Source organism: Anomaloglossus baeobatrachus, chromosome 5 (genome assembly GCF_048569485.1).
Source record: "Anomaloglossus baeobatrachus isolate aAnoBae1 chromosome 5, aAnoBae1.hap1, whole genome shotgun sequence".
NCBI lineage: Eukaryota > Metazoa > Chordata > Amphibia > Anura > Aromobatidae > Anomaloglossus > Anomaloglossus baeobatrachus.
Window position 1 is genome coordinate 300,825,142 of NC_134357.1, and position 21,996 is coordinate 300,847,137.

Consider the following 21,996-nt stretch of genomic DNA (forward strand, 5'->3'; position numbering starts at 1 on the left):
TGGTTAATTCATGTGATTGATAATGAGGATTTTTATCAAAAACTTGGATGTCTACTATAACAAAACTATGGATGTCAACAAAAATTATAAATTGGATTAATGAGAGTCTGTCCTCTGATATATGCTGCCCAAACCACAGACAGCATGAATAAAAAAATGGCTCCCTCTTTATGTACAGGTAGGCTTTTCGCGGGAATGAACCTGATGCTCCAGCCAGTGGCTCCATACCCACTCACCTAAATTGCCAGGCCTCCCCCATTCACAGAGACCTGTCAGTCTAGCTGAACCACTGGGGACAAGCCGGCAGGGACACATATGTAAAACTAGTCACCTCATCCCCGGCAGCGATTTCAATGGTTGTCCTATAAAAGTTGCAGAATTTCCAAACATGTCTAAGTTTCCGAGGTGAGTATTTGGGGCGTTTTTGATGCAATTAGCTAAATTAGGTGCCTTATTTTTTAGTGCTTTTTTAACTCTAGTTTTGAAAATGTATATAAACTACACAGGAAATTAACATGTTGTGGATATCAAAAACGCAAGTCAGTTTATGCAGCATGTTGCCCTTATTTTGGGCATCACAAACCATGTCATATAAACAATTTGTGTTATATTGTACGTTTTTTCTTATAAACTTTGGTCTTCAGGATTTTATATATTATATGGGAATTTTAGAGAATCTGATGATTTTGGACTACACTAGGCTCTTTTACTGTCTCAGTCCTGGTTATTATTCCTTCTTCTTAGGTCATAGTGGGTTATCTTGGTCTGAATAATGTGTTCAGTTTTAACAAGAAGGCATTTGTCAGCAGGTCAGTTTTCTATGCCTGTACAAAAAACACGTCACTTCTGGCTATTAGTGGGTGCACAGGTAGATTCCAAAGCCATAATGATAATAATCAGTAAAACCAAGCAGTCCAATTGAAAAAAATCAGATATTATTTATTTTATATTTTCAATCCAGTTGAAAATATAAAATAAATAATATCTGATTTTTTTTCAATTGGAGTTCCTGGTTTTACTGATTAGTTTTCTATGCCTGTCTCTCAACCCCAAAAAACAGCACTCTCAACCAGTGGCGTAACTGGAGCCCGATGTCCCAAGTGCAAAATTTAGAAATGGGCCCCCACCTGCATGTTGGTCAGATGTATGGGTATGTGAGGAATCCATGTTATTGTGGAAGAAACGCGTAGGGAGGGTTTATGATATTTGGGGTAATCTATTCCTACACTTGGGGGCTGCCCTTGTTAGGGCGGTAGTTTTGCATGGACACGACAGGGTACAGTATAATTATATATTACCTGTTCGGCAGCTTCGGAAGACTCTTATGGAAAATCGCAGCTTCATACTGGGTGAGATCAAACCTTTTTATCTACAGTGTGTCCACCCATATCCTGTTCACCGCCATTAACCTGAGAATGGCGACAGCTATAGGAATTGAAGTGGTGTCTAGGTATAGTAAAGTAGCCATGCGCTACGCAATGAAACCACCTATAGTGCCACCTGGTGGAAAACAACGGAGTTAGCATTTTTATCTCGAAAACGGAATGAGATAAAGAAAAAAAGGGAATTAAAATTTTTAGAGCATCATAAATTCAATACAAATCGACACCTTGCATACAGAAATGCTATGATAAGAACGTGTAAAACTCACAAGGCTGCGGACGTGAAGCGATACCTCATGGAGACCTTCCTACAAGTCATTAGGTATGGTGGCTGCGTGGAGTGGCCTCCACGCTCACCTGACCTGACCCCATTGGACTTCTTTCTGTAAAGAAACCCAAATTGCAGGACCTACGATGACGTATCACAGATGCTTGTGCAAACGTGTCACCTACCATATTGCAATGTGCAGCAAGATACAGTATGCTGTCCAGAGTCTAGATGTGCATTGCAGCTGACGGTGGCCACTTTGAGCATCAAAGTTAAATGAGCGCCATATACGTGACCAGCATTCAATGTTTGGGGGGGTCATGGGTTTCAGATCATAGCATTTCTGTATGCAAGGTGTTGATTCGTATTGAATTGATGATGCCCTACAATTTTTTAATTCACTTTTTTTCTCTATCTTGTTATGTTTTCAAGATAAAAATGCTAATTCCGTTGTTTTCCACCAGGTGGCGCAATAGGTGGTTTCATTGCGTAGTGCATGGCTACTTTACTATACCTAGACACCACTTCTATGCCTATAGCTGCCGCTGTTCTCAAGTTTAAGGCGGTGGACAGGATATGGGTGGACACACTGTATATGTACTTGTGTCACGCTCCCGGTGTCCCGGCACTGCTCCGTAACCACTGATCCGGTCTCGCTGTCCCGGCACCGCTCCGTACCCACTGATCCGGTCCACATGCTCACCGATCACAGCCGCTGCTCCCGCTCCTGCTCCCCTGTGTCCCCCGTGCTCCCTGCTCGGCGGCCCCCCCAGCTTACTGTGACTTGGGACTTTGCCCCCAGTTCCTCTGCGCCCTGTCCCCAGCCTCCTGTGCTTGCCTCTGGGTCCCGGGCTTCAAGCATGCGCGTTAGGGCGCAGGCGCGCTCAGTCACCTTGTCTTATAGGGCCAGCATCCCTGGAACAGGATGTGGCTGATTGCATGTGCAGGGTATAAAAGACTTCCTGTTACGGGCAGTGCTTGTTCAACAAGTTCTCTCAGCTAGTATCTTGTGATAGTGTTCAAGCCCTTTGTGTCGGTCATTAACCCTGTCTCTGTCCTCAGAACCTGACGCCCAATTTGCCTCAGCCGGTCCGGCTCCCTGGAGTTGTCCCGGTGTCCATTTGCAGTGGATCTCTCCATCGTCCCCCTGCTTCACTCCGCCACGGGTTCTGGATTCCATCTGAAGTCTCCAGTCCGCCCTCGTCACTGGTCCCGACTCCGCCTGTGGCCCTCACCCGGCTCCGGTCCTCCGTTCCGATTCCCTCCGGACTTTCCGAGGACGCTCCCGGTACCCCGCCTGTGTTCTGGCCACTGTGCATCTAGGCCCTCTGAGGTGGTCGCCAGACAGTCCCTGTATAGGGGTTCGCTCCTGGTGGCCTCCCTGGGGGAGTCCGGTGTACGGCACAGTGGGTCCACTCCTGGACTGATACGTAACTATGTCGCCCTGGGCAAGCCAGGGGACACAGGTCACACACCACCACACCCTACATCCCAGGTAGGAACATCTAAGCTAACCAAAAATCCTTGTTGTTGTTGCCTTCCTCCAGAGGCTGATGATACACACCAGGGGGTGGGCCAGGCGGTTGGCTCCGCCCACCGAGGAGTTCACAGCTCTGGAGGCGGGAAGAACCAGGCAGATAGAGGGAGTTGAGAGTCCAGTGAGGGACATGAAGGAGTGGAGGAGTAGCCCAGGTAGGGCTTGAGTAAACAGCTAAGTGAAAGTGAAGGAAGAAAAGTGGTAAAGGAGGAAAGCAAGAGTGGTCACAGGAAAGAAAGAGTGTGCAGAGCCTGAAGTAGTCCAGCTGTGTGCAGGACAGGTCAGCAAGGTCAGCAACGGCGGTGACTGTCTGGAGTGGGACCGTTTGGAAGTTCCTGGAAGGACCGCGGACGGGTAGTGGCCCGGCGGTCTGGAGCAGTGTTCCGAAGGACAGTCAGCACCAGGGCAGGGGCCTCTCGGACCCCGGCAAGGCTTGGAGTCGCCAGAATTTGCCAAATCCGTCAGTGAAGGGGACGTAGATCCCCCAACAACCAATTCCCGATTGAAGGCAACAGTCCAACCATTTTAGGAGAAGCACCGCCACCGCCAGGGCACCAGTTTCTCAGGGCCAGCGCCTGCGGGCAAAGAGTAGAGCTCCTCCGGTCCAGCTTGAAGCCGGAGAGCGGGTTACCGGTGGGGACCCATCGCAACCAACATAGATCAAAGGTGCAAGGAAAAGGGACATCACCGTCACCTACTGGGAGAGCAAGTGCAGCCGTCCGTGGGAACCGTCTTTCCAGCCGTGTGGTTTACCGTAAAACTGTGTCAACGTCTCAGGCTGAGTGAGTACCACAGTGCCGCAAGGCACAGCGCTGCCCCCGCGTCCCTGCGCCCACCAGGCCCTGCATCTAACCCCATCACCGGGCCCCGGGATCACCAACCCCTACCCACGGAGGGGCAACCAACATCTCGCTGCTACACACCATCGTTCCCGGGCCTATATAGAGCAGCGGTGGTGAAATCACCACAACCGTGGGTGGCGTCACGGACAATAAACAATCCCCACACCCAACAACCCCCTTTCACTCACGAGCGAGGAGTGCCGCTCGAGAAACCCCCGGGATCCGGCCCACAGCTCGAGCCACCACTGAGCAGCCACCGCCGGACCCGAGCAGAAGGGGTGAGCTTAGTGTGTGACACCCTCCTCCCCGCCCGCGACAACTTGGCGTCACGAACAGGATCTTACCGCTCTGCCGTCTGGTAGAGGTGCGCCTTGTTACCGCCGGAGGTATCCGGTAGAAAAATTTCAGAAGCCGCCATCTTTGGCGCGAAAAGTTCCCGCTCGAGCGTCTTCTCGAGCAGCAGAGGCGCGAAGGCCAGAACTCCGCCCCGGGAGGGGAGTGGCCGGAAAAGAGCTAAGGGGGACGCGATGGCGGCTGGCTGCATGTAGCTGCAGCTATAAAAGCAGGGACGCCAGGACTCTGCAGACATACCGTTCCTGGAAGAAGAAGCCATCATGTGGATGCCGTCCCGCGACACCGTAGCCCCCGCGCCTGGAACCGCGGCGTGGGTGGAAATCCGAACCGCGCAGCTCTACCAAAGGCTGCAGGTCAGGATGCAGCTCCTCATGGAGGAGTGGGAGACCGACATGGCGGACGTCATAGCCACCGTGCGGAGACGCGAGGAGGAAGCGGAGAAAAGGAGGGTGAGTGACCCACGTCCCGATGCCCTGGAAGGGCCGGTCATCGCGGCTGCGGGGCCCGGTCCAAGCCCTCTCCCCCCGTTGCCTCCCTCACCACCCGTCTCGGAGGCCGTGACCCCGCCACTAGGCCTGCTACCACCGCAACCGGTAGCAATACCCGGCGTCCCCGCCCAGGCGGACCGACCTGTAGCCGGAGCCCGCAGTAAACCGGAGGTGTTACCGTGGAAGATTCCGAAAGTTGAACCGGAGGCATCCCCTGAAAAATCCCCCGAGCCGGAGCCGATGACCCGCTCCGAGCCGAAGGCCCAGCAGCGGAAAGCCCCTATGCCCATCCCCCACACCTCGGCTGAGGTAGCGCCGGGTTGTTGCTGCAAAGCAGCGCCCAAGGCCAAGACACCGCGGGACATGCCGCCCAGATTCCTGACAGTGGGCAATGTCCAGGATGTCCCGCGGGGCCCGACCCGTGCGCCGGCGCTGGCAGCAGCGCCGTATTGGGATAGGGAGCCGGTACCGCTGGGCCTGGAGATCGCCGAGAGGGAACGGAAGAATGCCGAGCTGGTGGCCCGAGCTATCCGAGAAAAGGAGAATCTCCGACAGGCCACGTTCCGTGTCCGGGGTCCGTTGTACGAGGGGCAGGTGAGGCGGTTTGATGTCCGCCGGGGCTACGGGTTCATCTACGAGCCGGGCCTGGAGGCCGAAGTGATTGTAGCCCGGCGGGATGTGAATGCACACCTGCCTGAGGAGCATCCCGGCCGCAACCTAATGCCGGGAGACATCGTGCAATACACCCGGCACTGTGGGGAGCGGGGGTGGTTCGCGCTGGACGCTAAATTAAGGGGCAGCCAAGAGTCCCGAGTGAGCGCCGCGCCCCCTCCCTTGGAAGGAGCTGCGTCACCTGAAAGTCTGGAGTAGGGCAGCGGATGCCCGTTGCACCGTCCCCGTTGGGACCATCAGAAAGTTGTGTGAACTGTTGTTTAAAAGTTTGAAAGTTCTGCTAATGATGAAAATGATACCGAGTACCTCACCTGATTGATTGTGTGATTTGCAACCGGCCGGAGCTGGCACCGTTGTCCCCGTGGGGGACCGTTTAAAAAGTTTTTGCATGGGAACTATCCATGGACAAGCCCGTGAACTTGCAGGGCAACCACAAACGTTAAGTGGCTTGTAAATATGTTGTTTGCCGTTACCGTTTCCGCAATGCCGCCTCCGGAGAGGCAGGTTGGAGGGAGGGCCCTCAGCAGAGCAGGCTGTGGCCCAGCCACCAAAGGAACCGGTGGCTACCCTCTGGAGGGAAGGACAGATCCCGCTCGGGTAACGTGTGCTGGACTGTGGGTCAAGGGGTGCTGCCTGGGCTTTAGGGGCAGCATCAGGGCCAGGTTGCTTGGGTGGGAGAGAGCGGAAACCGTAACCGTAAACCGTTATGCAACGTTAAAGAAATGTGCCCCCCGTTAAGGGAAGATTTATTAAAAATGTACAAATGTTATTATTTTACCATGTTATCTTTTACAGAAAAATAAAACCGGTGTTGGACGGCAGCCCGCGGACGGTCTGCATTTTGCTAAGGGGGAATGTGTCGCCCTGGGCAAGCCAGGGGACACAGGTCACACACCACCACACCCTACATCCCAGGTAGGAACATCTAAGCTAACCAAAAATCCTTGTTGCCTTCCTCCAGAGGCTGATGATACACACCAGGGGGTGGGCCAGGCGGTTGGCTCCGCCCACCGAGGAGTTCACAGCTCTGTCGGCGGGAAGAACCAGGCAGATAGAGGGAGTTGAGAGTCCAGTGAGGGACATGAAGGAGTGGAGGAGTAGCCCAGGTAGGGCTTGAGTAAACAGCTAAGTGAAAGTGAAGGAAGAAAAGTGGTAAAGGAGGAAAGCAAGAGTGGTCACAGGAAAGAAAGAGTGTGCAGAGCCTGAAGTAGTCCAGCTGTGTGCAGGACAGGTCAGCAAGGTTAGCAACGGCGGTGACTGTCTGGAGTGGGACCGTTTGGAAGTTCCTGGAAGGACCGCGGACGGGTAGTGGCCCGGCGGTCTGGAGCAGTGTTCAGAAGGACAGTCAGCACCAGGGCAGGGGCCTCTCGGACCCCGGCAAGGCTTGGAGTCGCCAGAATTTGCCAAATCCGTCAGTGAAGGGGACGTAGATCCCCCAACAACCAAGTCCCGATTGAAGGCAACAGTCCAACCATTTTAGGAGAAGCACCGCCACCGCCAGGGCACCAGTTTCTCAGGGCCAGCGCCTGCGGGCAAAGAGTAGAGCTCCTCCGGTCCAGCTTGAAGCCGGGGAGCGGGTTACCGGTGGGGACCCATCGCAACCAACATAGAACAAAGGTGCAAGGAAAAGGGACATCACCGTCACCTACTGGGAGAGCAAGTGCAGCCGTCCGTGGGAACCGTCTTTCCAGCCGTGTGGTTTACCGTAAAACTGTGTCAACGTCTCAGGCTGAGTGAGTACCACAGTGCCGCAAGGCACAGCGCTGCCCCCGCGTCCCTGCGCCCACCAGGCCCTGCATCAACCCCATCACCGGGCCCCGGGATCACCAACCCCTACCCACGGAGGGGCAACCAACATCTCGCTGCTACACACCATCGTTCCCGGGCCTATATAGAGCAGCGGTGGTGAAATCACCACAACCGTGGGTGGCGTCACGGACAATAAACAATCCCCACACCCAACAACCCCCTTTCACTCACGGGCGAGGAGTGCCGCTCGAGAAACCCCCGGGATCCGGCCCACAGCTCGAGCCACCACTGAGCAGCCACCGCCGGACCCGAGCAGAAGGGGTGAGCGTAGTGTGTGACACCCTCCTCCCCGCCCGCGACATAACAACTTGTAATTTGTTTTGTGTTGATTGTACCATTTGCACTAGTTCGGTTATTTACAGTATGCTCTTGCATAATTCTAAATCATTGAATAAAAGGTATATTTTATTCTTAATTGCTCATATTTATATTGAATTGTAAGGAATCCCTGTTCTTCCATCTGCTTTTACACCAGTGGAGATTGGCTTTATATTAATGACATGCAAAAATATATTGCAGAAAATAATATAATAACTGACAGACAGCATGGATTCATGAAAGATTAGTCGTGTCTAACCAGCCTGTTGGGGTTCTATGAGGGGGTAAGTGCAAATCTGGATATTGGTAATGCAGCTGATGTGATTTATTTGGACTTTGCAAAGGTATTTGATATTGTACCACATAATAGCCTTATACTAAAGCTCCAGAAGCAAGGACTAGGGGAAACTATATGCAACTGGGTAAGGGATTGGCTAAAAATAGGAAACAAAGAGTAATCATAAATGGTACATTCTCTAAATGGGCTATAGTCAGCAGTGGGGTGCCGCAGGGATCTGTGCTAGGACCAATTCTTCTTAATCTGTTTATTAATGACCTTGTGGATGGGATTGATAGTAAAGTGTCATGCGGGATTCACACGGTACGATCTATCGAGCGATTGCACGAGCGATCGTACCCGCCCCTGTCGTTTGTGCGTCACGGGCATTTAGTTGCCCGTGGCGCACAAAGTCGTTAAACCGCCGTCACACGTACTTACCTGCTGAGCGACCTCGCTGTGGGCGGCTAACATCCACTTCCTGAAGGGGGAGGGACGATCGGCGTCACAGCGACATCACACAGCCACCGGCCAATAGAAGTGGAGGGGCGGAGATCAGCGGGACGTAAACATCCCGCCCACCTCCTTCCGTCCGCATAGCCGGCTGAAGCCGCGGGACGCAGGTAAGCTGTGTTCATCGTCCCCTGGGGTTTCACAAGGAGCGATGTGTGCTACCCCAGGTACGATGAACAACCAGCGCAAAGTAGAAAAAACGATAGACTACTACAAGGAATGGAAGGCCTCCCATATGACAGCTTGAAAAAGTTAGATATGTTTAGCTTACAAAAAAGAGGAGATCTCATTTCTATGTATTAATCCATGTGTGGTCAATATAAAGGCCTGGCTCATGAATTATTCCTTCCAAAGACAATACTAAGGACCAGGGGGCAGTTAGAGCAGTCAGACTGTGGCATGCCCTACCACAAGATGTAGTAATGGCAGATACTATAACAGCTTTTAAAAAAGGGCTGGATGATTTCCTCAGTACACACAACATTGTTGGCTATAAGTGACTTAATGACAAAATATATAATTGGTGGAGGAAGGTTGAAATAGATGGACCTAGGACTTTTTTCAACCTATGTAACTATCTATATATATAATTGCCTTATTCTGTCTGTCTCTCTGTGTTGCTCCAAAATTATGTCATTACAGTGACAACCGTCGCATTGGCCACGCCCCCCGCATGCAATGGCCGCTCGGCTCGGCGACGCCCCTGCACGAATTGGCTCGCACGGCTCGGCCCGGCCACGCCCCCGCACACTTTGCCGGCTCGGCCTGGCCATGCCCCCCGCACACTGTGCCCGCTCGGCTACACCCCCCACACTGTGCCCGCTCGGCCATGCCCCCGCACACTGTGCCCGCTCGGCCACGCCCCCGCACACTGTGCCCGCTCGGCCACGCCCCCGCACACTGTGCCCGCTCGGCCACGCCCCCGCACACTGTGCCCGCTCGGCCACGCCCCCCGCACACTGTGCCCGCTCGGCCACGCCACCCGCACACTGTGGCCGCAGGACTACTCCTCCTATTAGACTCCTCTCCCCCCAGGACTACTCCTGCTGCTATTAGACTCCTCTCCCCCCAGGACTACTCCTCCTATTATCCTCCTCTCTCCAGGGCTACTCCTCGTATTATACTCCTCTCCCCCCAGGACTACTCCTCCTATTATCCTCGTCTCTTCCTCCAGGACTACTCCTTCTATTATCCTCCTCTCCCTCCAGGACTACTCCTCCTATTATCCCCCTCTCTCCCCAGGACTACTCCTCCTATCATACTCCCCTCCCCCCAGGACTAATCCTCCTATTATACTCCTCACCTCCAGGACTACTCCTCCACGTCTGGACCCCGAGAGCGTCATAGGCTATGTTGTGAGGTGAAATTTTAACCCCGCGCGTTCCAATTTACCAATCAATTTTGCCCCTATCTACATAATGGGGACAAAGTGAAACGAAAAGTGTATCTGCACCGTCGCATTTACAATCTCGAAATTTTGCACAGACACCTCATGTGACCCAGGGAACGTCGTAGACTATGTTTTGACAGGAAAATTTAACCCCGCCTTTTACAGTTACGCTCCAAAAAACATGCCTCCATTAAAGTAAATGGAGCCTGGAACTACAGGTTATTAGTCGGAGCTGTGATTGGTTGCTAAAGAAACAAAAAACATTCTTAATATAAGAAGCTTATATGTGAGGTAATAAGATGTCGGTGGGGAGACGGACAGACAGAGACAGACAGAGAGAGAGAGAGAGACAGGAAAGAGACAGAGAGATAGAGACAGACAGGGAAAGAGACAGACAGAGACAAACGGTGAAAGAGACAGAGAGAGACGGTGAAAGAGACAGACAGAGACAGACTTGGAAAGAGACAGACCTGGAAAGAGACAGATGGGGAAAGATACAGACAGGGACAGAGACAGGCAGACAGGGAAGGAGGAGACAGCTAGAGAGACAGACAAAGATAGATGGGGAAAGACACAGACCTTGATAGAGAAAGATGGGGAAAGAGACAGAGAAATAGAAACAGACAAGGAAAGAGACAGACAGAGACAGGCAGACAGGGAAAGAGACAGACAGGAAAAGACACAGACAAAGACACGAGGAGACAGACGGGGAAAGAGACAGACCTGGAAAGAGACAGATGGGGAAAGAAACAGAGCGATAGAGACAGACAAAGAAAGAAACAGACAGAGACAGGCAGATGGGGAAAGAGACAGACGGGGAAAGAGACAGACGGGGAAAGAGACAGATGGGAAAGAGACAGACAGAGACAGATGGGGAAAGAGACAGACAGAGACAGATGGGAAAAGAGACAGACCTGGAAAGAGGCAGACCTGGAAAGAGGCAGACCTGGAAAGAGACACCTGAAAACAGACAGACGGGGAAAGAGACAGACAGAGACAGATGGGGAAAGAGACAGACCTGGAAAGAGACAGACCTGGAAAGAGACAGACTTGGAAAGAGACAGACAGAGCACATTACTTGGCCAATTTAGTTAAATCTGTGTGGAATATCTGGGGTGTTGAAATATATGTTGTGAAATGCTTCTATTAGCTTAGTTTTTGCCTTTTAATAATTACATTTCTATTTGTTTTGTGGTTTTTGTGTGCAGAATACATTTTTCTTAATACATTCTATTTTGTTAACAGCAGGTATTAACCCGGGTGAAGGCGGGAAGTACAGCTAGTTATCTATAAACCTGATCTGCATTGTATTGAATTTGAGCTCCAGGAAGAGTTTGACAGTGGGATGTAACAGTTTAACATTCGAGGGAGGAGCTCTGCTACCAGCAGGTCCTTGTTATAACACACAGCACAGGGTGGAGGGGAGACACAGCGCACAGGGTGAGGGGGGGACACAGTGCACAGGCTTGGGGGAACACAGCACATGGGGTAAAGATAGAGCACAGGGTGAGGGCAACAGTGCACATGGGAGGGAGACACAGCGCATAGAGGGGAGACAGAGCACATGGGGGAGACAGCGCACAGGGGAGAGAGATAATATACAGGCGGGAGACACTGCACAGAGGGGAGAGAGTGCATGGGGAGAGACAGCACACGGGGAGGGAGAGCACAGGGTGGGGGGGCACAGCACACAAGGTGGGGAACACACAGCGCACAGGGTGGAAGAGATAGCACATAGGGAGGAGAAGGCGCACAGGTGGGAGACAGTGCACATTGGGGGGAGATACAATGCACAGGGAGGCACAGCACCATGGGGGGACACAGCACCATGGGAGTGGAAACACAGCGCACAGCGGGAGACTACACTGGGGGGGGAGAGATAGCGCTCCTCCTGTGATATGTGTTAAAGGGCCCAGTGAGAATCTTTCACCTGGAGCCCATGAAAACCTAGAGTCGTCCCTGGTCATTAGTCAGTGGACGCAGCAACAACAATTAAGCAAAAATATCCATTATGCACATCTGTAGCTTCCCTCAAAGATCTAAGAAACAATATGTGAAAATTAGGGTGGCAAATTTATTAAATCTGCCCAAAATATTATTTTTCTTTGTTGCCTATAGGAACCAGTAATAATGCCACTTTTGTTTTTTATGAGAGCAGTTTAAAAATTAATTCTCATTGTTATGGGCAGCAAGGATAGTTTTCTTTTAGTCAGGTTTGATAAATGAGACCTGAGGATTTCATACAAAGGGACTTTTTTCTCTTTTTAGAATTATACTCATTTATTTTATGATAATTTGTCAAGACATCAATTTTTGCTCATTTACAAGCGTCACGTACATAACAATAGGGTGAATAGAATATTACACACATGAGATGGTATAAATGGAAGCATTTGGATGGAGGAAAATTAATAAAGTAAAATTAGGAGTCTCTGGTCTCATATATTTCTAGAATTGTTGACCATTTATATCATATGTAAAACATGAGAGTGTACTTCATATGGATGCTCTCTAACTCTAGTTACTCACCTTTCCATGTGCCCACACAGGCCTTTAACCCCTTCACACCCCAGCCTGTTTTCACCTTCCTGACCAGGCCATTTTTTCTGATCGGTGTCACTTTCACTGGTTATATAGCGGGCTTTACACGCTACGATATTGCTAGCAATTGCTAGCGATATCATATGCAAAAGTACCCGCCCCCGTCGTGTGTGCGATTTCGTGTGATCGCTGCCGCAGCGAACATTATCGCTATGGCAGCGTCACATGCACTTACCTGGTCAGCGTCGGCGCTGTGACTGCCGAACAATCCCTCCCTCAAGGGGGAGGGACGTTCGGCATCACAGCGACTTCACCGCGACGTCACTAAGCGGCCGGCCAATCAAAGTGGAGGGGCAGAGATGAGCGGGACGTAACATCCCGCCCACCTGCTTCCTTTCGCATTGCGGCCGGCGGAAGGTAAGGAGACATTCCTCGCTCCTGCGGTGTCACACATAGCGATGTGTGCTGCCGCAGGAGCGACAAACAACATCGATAATTAACCATTACCAATTTTTGGTTTTGGAACGACCTCTCCATGGTGAACGATTTTCAGTATTTTTGAGGTCGCTTAAGGTCGCTGGTAAGTGTCACACGCTGCGATATCGTTAATGACGCCGGATGTGCGTCACTAACAACATGACCCCGACGATAAAACATTAACGATATCGGAGCGTGTAAAGCCCCCTTAACTCTGGAACGCTTCAACGAATCACGGTGATTCTTAGATTGTTTTTTTCATGGCATTTTGTAATTCATGATAGTGGTAAATTTAGGCTGATATTTTTTACGTTTATTTGTGAAAATATCGGAGGTTTTTTTATGCCTTTAAATCCGAGAGTTATATCACACAAAATAGTTAATAAATAACATTTCTGACATGTCTACTTTACATCAGCGCCATTTTTGAAACATATTTTTTTTGTTAGATAGTTACAAGGGTTCAAAGTTTATCAGCAATTTCTCATTTTTTTCCAACAAAATTTATATATTTAGGGACCACATTACATTTAAAGTGACTTTGAGAGGCCTATGTAACAGAAAATACCCAAAATGACACCATTCTAAAAACGGCACTCTCTGCGATGCTCAAAACCACATCCAAGAAGTTTATTAACCCTTAAGGCGCTTCACTGGAACTATAACAATGTGGAAGGAAAATATGAAAACTTTACTTTTTCCCCACAAAAATGTTACTTTAGCCATAAAATTTTGCATTTTCACAAAGGTAACAAGAAAAAATGCTCCATACAATTTATTGTGCAATTCTTCCTGAGTACGCTCATACCTCACATTTGGTGGAAATTTGCAGTTTGGGCACACGACAGGGCTCGGAAGAGAAGGAGCGCCAATTGAATTTTTGAACACAAAATTAGCTGGAATCATTACTGGACGCCATGTTGCGTTTGGAGACCCCCTGAGGTGCCTAAACAATGGAGCTCCCCCACAAGTGACCCCATTTTGGAAACTAGACCCCTCAAGGAATATCTAAATGTTTGTTGAGCACCTTGAACCCCCAGGTTCTTCACATAATTTTATAACGTTGAGCTGTGAAAATAAAAAAATACATTTTTACCACAGAAATGGTACTTTAACCAGGTAGCTTTTTTTTCACAAGGGTAAACGGAAAACATGCACCTTACAATTTATTGTGCAATTTCTCCTGAGTACGCTGATATCTCATATCTACAGTTTGGGCGCACGCACGGTAGGGCTCAGATGGGAACGAGCGCCATTTGAATTTTTTAACCCTAAATTAGCTGGAAACATTAGAGGATGCCATGTCACATTTGGGAAGCCCCTGATGTGCCTAAACAGTGGAGCTGCCCACAAGTGACCCTGTTTGGGAAACTAGACCACTCAAGGAATTTTATCTGATGTCTGGTGAGCACCTTGAATACCCTGGTGCTTCATAGAGTTTTATAACATTGAGCAGTGAAAATTAAAAAAAAAAAATTCACAAAATTGTTATTACAACCAGATAGCTATTTTTCACAAGGGTAACTGGTTGAAAATGCACCATACAATTTTGTGCAATTTCTCCTGAGTACGCTAGGATATGTGATACATATCAACTCTTTGGGAGCATGGCAAAGCTTGGAATTGAAGAAGCACCATTTGACTGCAATTTTGACTGGAATCATTAGCAGATGCCATGTCACCCTAATGTGTCTAAACAGTGGAGCTCCCGCTCAAGTGACCCCATTTTGGAAACTAGAGCCCTCAATGAATGTATCTATATGTCTAGTGAGTACCTTGAACCCTCGGATGCTTCACAACAATTTTTAACGTTGAGCCATGAAAATGAAAAAAATATACATTTTTAACCTCAAAATGTTGCTTTAACCCCAAATTTGTGAACGTGGCAATACACCACATGTGACTGTGTGGCGCCCTGGACAAGCCAGAACGTCACAGGTACTGCAACAACACACCCCACACCCCGGTTAGGAACATCTAAGTCAGACACAAATCCTTGTTGCCTCCCTCCAGGGGCTGATGTCCACACCAGGTGGGGTGGAGCCAGGCGGTTGGCTCCTCCCACCGAGGAGTTCACAGTCCTGGAGGCGGGAAAAGGTTGAGGACTTGGCAGTGGAGTGTAGAGCGAGAGTGAGGGAAGTAGTAGTGTAGGAACTGACTGGCCGTGTCCGGGTACGTGGCCCGGGCACAGAAACAGCAAGGTTGGCAGACGGTGGTGACCGTCTGCAGGAGAAGCCGATTGACGCACAACCGTGAAGACCGGGGACGGGCGGTGGCCCGCCGGTACCAGATCGGGGAGCGAAGAGAAGCCAGCACCATCCGGCAAGGCTTACGGACACTGACCAGGCTAGAAGTCGCCGTAAAACTGATCAAATCTGTCAGCGACGGGAACCTCCGGGGTTTCCCAGCAATAAAGACCCGACTGAAGGCAACCGTCCAAACCGTGAGGGAGATAAAGCTACCGCCAGAGCTAGAGCTCCCAGGGCCAGAGCCTGCGGGCAAAAAGGGGCTCCCTTAGCTAACATACCGCAGGGGAGCGGGTTACCGGTGGGAAGCCATCGGGGCCGAGAACATAACACCGGTGCAGGGAGAGATAGTTACCGCCAGCCTACCGGGAGTAACCGTCGCAGCCGTCTGTGGGACTCGTCCATCCAGCGGTTTGTTTTACCAGAGACTCCGTGTGCATTACTGGCTGAGTAAGTACCACCGTGCCATCTGGCACTGCGCTGCCCCGCGACCCTGCACCTGGCCAAGCCCCGCAACCCACCAAACAGACAACAACCCCGGGCCCCGGGACTGCCAAAATCCCCCTACCCACGGAGGGGAGAGAAATATCCTAGCTGCTCCCTGTCATCGCTCCCGGGATCCCCGTACAGAGCAGCGGTGGTGCCCCAACCTCACCACACACCGTGGGTGGCGTCACAAACCGACATCCCAAGCACCAACAAAACTCCCCTTTCACTCACGGGCGAGGAGCGCCGCTCGAGTCCCCGGATCCGGCCCACCGCTCGAGCCACCGAGCAGCAGCAGCGCTGGACCCGAGCGTGGTGAGCGCAGCGCCCCGCTGCCCGCGACAACTTGGCGTCACGAACAGGATCCTACCGTTCTACCGCCTGGTGGAAGTGCGCCTTGTGCCCCGCCGGAGGTGTCCGGCCGAAAATTTTCGAGAACCGCCATATTGGGAGAAGTCCCCACTCGAGCGTCTTCCCGAGCAGTAGAGGCGTGAAAGTTGAAGCTCCGCCCCAGAAGAGGAGGTGCCAAAGGAGTCACCAAGGGGGGACGGATGGCGTCTGGCCGTATGTAGACCGTGGCTATAAAAGCAGGGATGCCAGGACCCTGCGGCCATCTTTTAGTTCCTGGAGGAGGCCGCCGCAGCGATTCATCGTCCGACGAGCAACTCCGTAACCCCCGCGCCTGGCACTGCGGCGTGGGTGGAGGTCCGGACCGCTCAGCTGCATAGCCGACTGCAGATTCGAGTGCAGCTCCTCTTGGAGGAGTGGGAGGCCGACATGGCGGACGTGGTGGCGGCCATCCGGAGACGCGAGGTGGAGGAAGAATTGGAAGAGCGGGTAAGCGACCCACGCCCCTGTAGCCCTATAGGGTCGGCCATCGTGGCTGAGGAACCCGGTCTGCGCCCGCTCGCCCTGCTGCCTCCCCCGCTGCCCGTGTTGGCTGCTGCTGCCCCGCCACTAGGCCCGCTACCACCGCAACCGGTAGCGGTACCCTGCCAATCTGCCCAGGCGGACTGACCTGCAGCCGAGGCCTGTGACCGTCCGGCACCGCTCCCCTGGAAGATACTGAAAGCCGAGCCCATTAGCAGAGATGCCCCAGAGGCGCACCCAGTGACCGTGCCTAGGCCCGAACCGACTCCGGCAGCTTGCCCCGTGCAGAAGGAGACGGAGTTCAAGCGGGAGAAGCGCCCTGTACCCATCCCCCACGCCTTGGCTGAGGCTGCTCCGGGTTGTTGCTGTGCGGCAGCTTCCCAGGCCATGACACCGCGGGACCTCCCACCCCGAATGCCAGTCTTGGGCAGCGTAAAGGAGGTCTCATGGGGCCCGACCCGTGCGCAGGGACCCGCAATAACCCCTTAATGGGACAGGGAGCCGACACCACTGGGCCAAGAGATCGTGGAGAGAGAGAAGAGGAAGGCGGAGCTGGTAGCCCGCACAATAAGGGAGAAAGAGAACCTCCGCAGAGCCACTTTCCGTGTGCTGGGCCCGAGGCACGAGGGGCAAGTGAGGAGGTTCGACGTCCGTAGGGGATACGGCTTCATTTTCGAACCGGGCCTGGAGGCCGAAGTTTTTATAGCCCGGAGGGACGTAAATGACCACCTGCCGGAGGATCACCCAACTTGCTTCCCGGTGACCTTGTCACCTAAACCCGGCACTGCGGGGAGAGGGGCTGGTTTGCCCTGGACGCTAGGCTGAGAGGAGGCCAGGAGCCTCAAGCATCAACCCAGCCCCTCCCCCGCCAGATGGAGTGGATCTAGAGTGATGGCAGCGGTCCCCGCCGCAAGTGTCCCCGTTGGGACCACCAGCACCGTTGTGATGTTCTTATATGTTGTTGAATGTGACCGATGATAAGATTGAATCAACCGAAGAAGTTTATCAGATTAACACTGTGATTACACCAGCCGTTGCCGGCAACTAGTCCCCGTTGGGACCCCTTGCACCGTGCGTAAGGAACTTCTTACGGACAAGCCCGAGAACTCGCAGGGCAACCACAAACTTGTGGCGTGTAAATAAAAATGTTGGCTTGTTACCGTGACCGCCTCCGGAGAGGCTGATTTGGGAGGATGGGCCTGGAGGAAATGGATGGCCCAGGCCCGCCACTACCGTAACCGGTGGCAATCCTCCGGGGGTCAGGGGTCCCCTATGGACGTGGGTCCCCTGAAAGAGACTGTACCCGCTCGGGCAATTTGGTTCTTGACTGGGGTAAGGGGTGCTGCCCACTTCTTAGGGGCAGCATCAGGGCCAGGTTGTTTGGGCGGGGGGAGAGCGGAAGCCGTACCGTAAACAAAATGTTGGTAACGCTAAAGCACTGTGCCTCCCGTTATGGGAAGTTTATAAAATGTTTATGATTTTTCATGTTTTACCATTTTCTTACCTTTTTACAGTTGAAAAATAAAACCGGTGATGGACGAGCAGCCCGCAGACGGTCTGCGTTTAACCAAGGGGGAATGTGGTGCCCTGGACAAGCCAGGACGTCACAGGTACTGCAACAACACACCCAGGTTAGGAACATCTAAGTCAGACACAAATCCTTGTTGCCTCCCTCCAGGGGCTGATGTCCACACCAGGTGGGGTGGAGCCAGGCGGTTGGCTCCTCCCACCGAGGAGTTCACAGTCCTGGAGGCGGGAAAAGGTTGAGGAGTTGGCAGTGGAATGTAGAGCGAAAGTGAGAGAAGTAGTAGTGGAGGAACTGACTGGCCGTGTCCGGGTACGTGGCCCGGGCACAGAAACAGCAAGGTTGGCAGACGGTGGTGACCGTCTGCAGGAGAGGCCGATTGACGCACAACCGTAAGGACCGGGGACGGGCAGTGGCCCGCCGGTACCGGATCAGGGAGCGAAGAGGAGCCAGCACCATCCGGCAGGGCTTACGGACTCCGACCAGGCTAGGAGTCGCCGTAAAACTGGTCAAATCCGTCAGCGACGGGAACCTCCGGGGTTTCCCAGCAATACCCGGATCCGGCCCACCGCTCAAGCCACCGAGCAGCAGCAGCGCCGGACCCGAGCGTGGTGAGCGCAGCGCCCCGCCGCCCACGACAACTGCACAGTACTGCTTGACCGTACCACAGTGCTCAGGAGGGTAGGAGTGCCATTTGATTTTTGGAGCAGAGATTTTCCTAGAATATTTTGTGTACTCTATTTGCAGAGCCCCTAAGTGTCAGAACAGACAGAACAGAAGAAATCCCCTCACGTGACCAAATTTGGGAAATTTCACCTCTCTGAGAAATCATCTATGGGTGTCATGACGATTTAGTCTTTAGAAAAAAGGTGTCAAACGCAGTTAATGTTGCAAAATCAAAAATTGTAAATTAGTCCTTGTTGTGCCCAGTACATTGTAGTACCCATACATTGTGCCCAACTCGTGCTTCTGGAAACCTACAACCGTACATTCAGGCAGGCTTTTCTCACTACATTAATGCCAAACATGTGAACACTAACTGTGGTATAGGCACATTGTGGGGCTCAGAAGAGAGGGAGTCATTTGGAATTGGGAGCACAGATTTTCCTGGATTTCTTTTTTGAGGGGGGTAGCCATTGCGTTTTTCCAGAGCCTTTGTGCTACCAGTAATGTTGAAACCTCCTATATTTCTGTTAATGGACCTGAGTGGGGCCTTGTGTTTTCGTGGGTTGAATTATTTGGTGGCGATTTTGCTACAAAACATTTTGGATCAGTTCCCATTTATCCTGTGCTCTATGCTGAGCACTTCCATTGGGGTTTCAATCTACATCTCCGAAATACTTGGTTCAGGTGAAACCCAAGACAGATCCGTTCACTACTGAGTCAGGAGAGATACTCTGGACTCTGGCCTCAGTTCAGCGGTGTCTGTCTTTTCAAAGGGGAATAAAACTGTTGATGACCGCAGTTTTGTGCACACCTAAAAAGAGGGGTAAACAAATGGACAGCACCGGACACAGGCCAGACGTGTGGTCAAAGTCCCTCCCTCTGCCTCATTACAGTGAATTTTCTATTGGCAATTATGTCTGAATCATGTTTTTCAGAGATTTAGGGTATATGCCCACGATCTGTACAGTGTTTTCTGCAGGAGACCACAGCTGCCTGTGCCCATGATCAGGGTTTGGGGTGCTGTAGACTTTCGCTCTGTGTTCTCCAAGGAGAAAATTTGCATCTCTGCAAGCATGAATTGACAGGAAAGCCACGCCACATGTCAGTTTACAATGCGTAGAAAAGAAGCCCAGTGGGCATGGGATTTCTATAAATCCCATCCACTGTGCTTATAGTGTACAACGCAGCATTTTGGATGGAGCATAAATACGCTGCGTAACAAACGCTGCTAACACTGATAGTGGGCATGCACCTTTACACATAATCCCTAGTGTAAGTGTTCAGCATAGAGCGTAGGATAAATGTGAGCTGTGCTGTACTGCGATCTTTTAGAGGCAGAATAAACAAATAAATAGCGGTTGAAAAATTGGCTTTATTTATTTATTTAGTTTTATGCTGTTCCCCTTGCAGTATAAGTGATTAGGCAGCTTTATTCCTCAGGTAAGTACAATTACAGCGATACAAGATTTCTATAGTTTTTTTAGGTTTGGCGAATTTTTACAAAATAAAGGTGATTACTGAATTTTGAAGGCTCTAATTTTTTTTATTTTTCATAGTCATGTGGGGCTTTTTTGCAAGATGATTTGAAGCTTTTATTGGTACCATTTTAGGGCACATAATATATTTTGTTTGCACCTTTTTGTGAGACATATTCAAGAAGAAACAGCAATTCCGGTATAGTTTTTTTTTTGCTTTTTTTTACGCTGTTCACTGTGCCGGAAAAGCGATAAGATAGTTTTATTCTTTGGGTCAGTACAATTACAGCAATACAACATTTATGTATTTTTTTTGTTTTGACGCTATTTTATAGAAAAAAACCCTGTTTTTGCACTGAGTATTCTGAGTGCTATAACTTTATTTTTTGGCTGACAGAGCTATATTACAGCTTGTGTTTTGCAGGACAAGATGATGTTTTCAGCAGTATCATTTTTATTTATATATGACTTTTTGATTGTATTTTATTCCACTTTTTTGTCATCTGTCTGATGAAAAGACATAGTTTTTGCTATATTTTTTTTTTTACAGTAATCACTGAAGAGGTTAACTAATGTGACAGTTTTGTAGATCAGTTTGTTAATGACACAGCAATACCAAATATGTGTACTTTTTTGTTTATCTTTTTTTCTACACTATAACCATTTATTGGAATAATTTTGTTTTTGTTCTTTATTTTGTGATTTGTTTTCAGGATTTTTACTTTTTGTTCTTCTTTTACATTTTCAATTAGTCCCTTTTTGGGACATTACCATACAGTACTCAGACTGCAGCTGCAATATTCAGCAGTGCTTGATCAATGCAGAACATCGCAGCTGTCAGAGCTGCATTGAGAAAGATATGTAGATATGGTTGCTCAGCATAGGACCACACTTCCCAATACAATCTAGCTATAAAAATAAAAATGGCCCTCACACCGTACGTATTTAATCATTATGCAGATGTGCAAATATACTGCTATGACCAGTATGCAAGCATTTAGGCTGAGTTCACATGTGCAGTAATCATCCGTTAGAACGGATCCAGCAGCAATCCGCTGGCAAAAAAAGTTGTGCAAATACAACTTTTTTGTCCTTTTTGAAAAAAATTTATTTCTGCACGGTCTGTTTTTTTTATCACGGGAGTCCATGGAAAATGGATCCTTAACTTATTCCATTTGAAATTGATCCAGTAAGAACAAAACGGATCCATTAGAAATGCAAGAAAGACAGATGGCGAAATAGCAATCCATTAATAGATCCATTTTCCATAGACTCCCATATTAAAAAAATGGATTCTGCAAAAATATATATTTTTAAAACCAACAAAAAACTTGTGTTTGCATAACTTTTTTGCCAGCGGATTGCGGCTGTATCTGTTCTAATGGATGATTACTGGACATGTGAACATAGCTTTATACATAGACTGGTCAAAATTGTGCAGTCCTGTGCAAGATCTGTGCAGTCTTGTTTTAGCTCCCCACTAAATTGCCAAATTGCTAATTCCGAAAAATCTAATGCACCAGATATTCTCCTCCAAAAAAGTAATTTTTATTGAGTCACAGCTATGGATTACTTGGAACATTTTTTAATAAATTTGTGAACAAGTGCTGCAGTAGCTGTGTTTGTCCAAATAAAATTTTGTTTTCTTTTTTCAACTACTGGATTAGTATTGGGGGTATCTGCTAGATGCCCACCCATTACTGATACCAGAGCTTAATGCTGGCTGGCAATTCACAGCTGGCATCAACCCCATATATTACCCTGTTTACCAACATACCAGGGCAACGGGATGAGCTGAGGTCAAGCACTGGGGTGGCTTTGGCCTGCTTTTTTTAGGCTGAAGAGGGCCCAATAACCATG